This window comes from Conger conger, unplaced genomic scaffold, assembly GCF_963514075.1.
Source record: "Conger conger unplaced genomic scaffold, fConCon1.1 SCAFFOLD_59, whole genome shotgun sequence".
NCBI classification, from domain to species: domain Eukaryota; kingdom Metazoa; phylum Chordata; class Actinopteri; order Anguilliformes; family Congridae; genus Conger; species Conger conger.
Window position 1 is genome coordinate 236,942 of NW_026890289.1, and position 4,152 is coordinate 241,093.

Below are 4,152 nucleotides of genomic sequence, written 5' to 3' on the forward strand. Positions count from 1 at the left end.
TCAGAGCTTGTGAAGTAAATATATGACGATTTCAAGCTTTGGAACTCTAAGTTTCTTAGGAGTTGAATATGAGCATATCTTGAAGAGAGAACACACTAGCTGCTCCCAAATGAAATATGTATGATGGTGAGTGGTTTCATATTACATATTCAAAAGGTAGCCATCTGCTCCTTTAGGAGCTTTAGATATAGGCTTTATGAAACCTTTACCTTTTCCCGCATTCAGAAACAAAGTTTTTCAAACTGTGCGTTTCTTGAAAGTCAACACTCAAATTTCATCCAAAAGGAAAAGGTTTGATGGTGGGCCAATACTCTATCAGGAGTATGCCCATTTGCCAGAAACCGCATTCAGAGCTTGTGAAGTAAATATATGACGATTTCAAGCTTTGGAACTTTAAGTTTCTTAGGAGTTGAATATGAGCATATCTTGAAGAGAGAATACACTAGCTGCTTCCAAATGAAATATGTATGATGGTGAGTGGTTTCATACCACATATTCAAAAGGTAGCCATCTGCTCCTTTAGGAGCTTTAGATATAGGCTTTATGAAACCTTTACCTTTTCCCGCATTCAGAAACAAAGTTTTTCAAACTGTGCGTTTCTTGAAAGTCAACACTCAAATTTCATCCAAAAGGAAAAGGTTTGATGGTGGGCCGATACTCTATCAGGGGTATGCCCATATAACAGAAACCGCATTCAGAGCTTGTGAAGTAAATATATGACGATTTCAAGCTTTGGAACTCTAAGTTTCTTAGGAGTTGAATATGAGCATATCTTGAAGAGAGAATAAACTAGCTGCTTCCAAATGAAATATGTATGATGGTGAGTGGTTTCATACCACATATTCAAAAGGTAGCCATCTGCTCCTTTAGGAGCTTTAGATATAGGCTTTATGAAACCTTTACCTTTTCCCGCATTCAGAAACAAAGTTTTTCAAACTGTGCGTTTCTGAAAGTCAACACTCAAATTTCATCCAAAAGGAAAAGGTTTGATGGTGGGCCAATACTCAATCAGGGGTATGCCCATATGCCAGAAACCGCATTCAGAGCTTGTGAAGTAAATATATGACGATTTCAAGCTTTGGAACTCTAAGTTTCTTAGGAGTTGAATATGAGCATATCTTGAAGAGAGAATACACTAGCTGCTTCCAAATGAAATATGTATGATGGTGAGTGGTTTCATACCACATATTCAAAAGGTAGCCATCTGCTCCTTTAGGAGCTTTAGATATAGGCTTTATGAAACCTTTACCTTTTCCCGCATTCAGAAACAAAGTTTTTCAAACTGTGCGTTTCTTGAAAGTCAACACTCAAATTTCATCCAAAAGGAAAAGGTTTGATGGTGGGCCAATACTCAATCAGGAGTATGCCCATTTGCCAGAAACCGCATTCAGAGCTTGTGAAGTAAATATATGACGATTTCAAGCTTTGGAACTCTAAGTTTCTTAGGAGTTGAATATGAGCATATCTTGAAGAGAGAACACACTAGCTGCTCCCAAATGAAATATGTATGATGGTGAGGGGTTCCATATCACATATTCAAAAGGTAGCAATCTGCTCCTTTAGGAGCTTTAGATATAGGCTTTATGAAACCTTTACCTTTTCCCGCATTCAGAAACAAAGTTTTTCAAACTGTGCGTTACTTGAAAGTCAACACTCAAATTTCATCCAAAAGGAAAAGGTTTGATGGTGGGCCGATACTCTATCAGGAGTATGCCCATTTGCCAGAAACAGCATTCAGAGCTTGTGAAGTAAATATATGACGATTTCAAGCTTTGGAACTCTAAGTTTCTTAGGAGTTGAATATGAGCATATCTTGAAGAGAGAACACACTAGCTGCTCCCAAATGAAATATGTATGATGGTGAGTGGTTCCATATCACATATTCAAAAGGTAGCCATCTGCTCCTTTAGGAGCTTTAGATATAGGCTTTATGAAACCTTTACCTTTTCCCGCATTCAGAAACAAAGTTTTTCAAACTGTGCGTTTCTTGAAAGTCAACACTCAAATTTCATCCAAAAGGAAAAGGTTTGATGGTGGGCCAATACTCAATCAGGAGTATGCCCATTTGCCAGAAACCGCATTCAGAGCTTGTGAAGTAAATATATGACGATTTCAAGCTTTGGAACTCTAAGTTTCTTAGGAGTTGAATATGAGCATATCTTGAAGAGAGAACATACTAGCTGCTCCCAAATGAAATATGTATGATGGTGAGTGGTTCCATATCACATATTCAAAAGGTAGCCATCTGCTCCTTTAGGATTTTTAGATATAGGCTTTATGAAACCTTTACCTTTTCCCGCATTCAGAAACAAAGTTTTTCAAACTGTGCGTTTCTTGAAAGTCAACACTCAAATTTCATCCAAAAGGAAAAGGTTTGATGGTGGGCCAATACTCAATCAGGAGTATGCCCATTTGCCAGAAACCGCATTCGTAGCTTGTGAAGTAAATATATGACGATTTCAAGCTTTGGAACTCTAAGTTTCTTAGGAGTTGAATATGAGCATATCTTGAAGAGAGAATACACTAGCTGCTTCCAAATGAAAAATGTATGATGGTGAGTGGTTCCATATCACATATTCAAAAGGTAGCCATCTGCTCCTTTAGGAGCTTTAGATATAGGCTTTATGAAACCTTTACCTTTTCCCGCATTCAGAAACAAAGTTTTTCAAACTGTGCGTTTCTTGAAAGTCAACACTCAAATTTCATCCAAAAGGAAAAGGTTTGATGGTGGGCCGATACTCTATCAGGGGTATGCCCATATGCCAGAAACCGCATTCAGAGCTTGTGAAGTAAATATATGACGATTTCAAGCTTTGGAACTCTAAGTTTCTTAGGAGTTGAATATGAGCATATCTTGAAGAGAGAACACACTAGCTGCTCCCAAATGAAATATGTATGATGGTGAGTGGTTTCATATTACATATTCAAAAGGTAGCCATCTGCTCCTTTAGGAGCTTTAGATATAGGCTTTATGAAACCTTTACCTTTTCCCGCATTCAGAAACAAAGTTTTTCAAACTGTGCGTTTCTTGAAAGTCAACACTCAAATTTCATCCAAAAGGAAAAGGTTTGATGGTGGGCCAATACTCAATCAGGGGTATGCCCATTTGCCAGAAACAGCATTCGTAGCTTGTGAAGTAAATATATGACGATTTCAAGCTTTGGAACTCTAAGTTTCTTAGGAGTTGAATATGAGCATATCTTGAAGAGAGAATACACTAGCTGCTTCCAAATGAAATATGTATGATGGTGAGTGGTTCCATATCACATATTCAAAAGGTAGCCATCTGCTCCTTTAGGAGCTTTAGATATAGGCTTTATGAAACCTTTACCTTTTCCCGCATTCAGAAACAAAGTTTTTCAAACTGTGCGTTTCTGAAAGTCAACACTCAAATTTCATCCAAAAGGAAAAGGTTTGATGGTGGGCCAATACTCAATCAGGGGTATGCCCATATGCCAGAAACCGCATTCAGAGCTTGTGAAGTAAATATATGACGATTTCAAGCTTTGGAACTCTAAGTTTCTTAGGAGTTGAATATGAGCATATCTTGAAGAGAGAATACACTAGCTGCTTCCAAATGAAATATGTATGATGGTGAGTGGTTTCATACCACATATTCAAAAGGTAGCCATCTGCTCCTTTAGGAGCGTTAGATATAGGCTTTATGAAACCTTTACCTTTTCCCGCATTCAGAAACAAAGTTTTTCAAACTGTGCGTTTCTTGAAAGTCAACACTCAAATTTCATCCAAAAGGAAAAGGTTTGATGGTGGGCCAATACTGAATCAGGAGTATGCCCATTTGCCAGAAACCGCATTCAGAGCTTGTGAAGTAAATATATGACGATTTCAAGCTTTGGAACTCTAAGTTTCTTAGGAGTTGAATATGAGCATATCTTGAAGAGAGAACACACTAGCTGCTCCCAAATGAAATATGTATGATGGTGAGGGGTTCCATATCACATATTCAAAAGGTAGCAATCTGCTCCTTTAGGAGCTTTAGATATAGGCTTTATGAAACCTTTACCTTTTCCCGCATTCAGAAACAAAGTTTTTCAAACTGTGCGTTACTTGAAAGTCAACACTCAAATTTCATCCAAAAGGAAAAGGTTTGATGGTGGGCCGATACTCTATCAGGAGTATGCCCATTTGCCA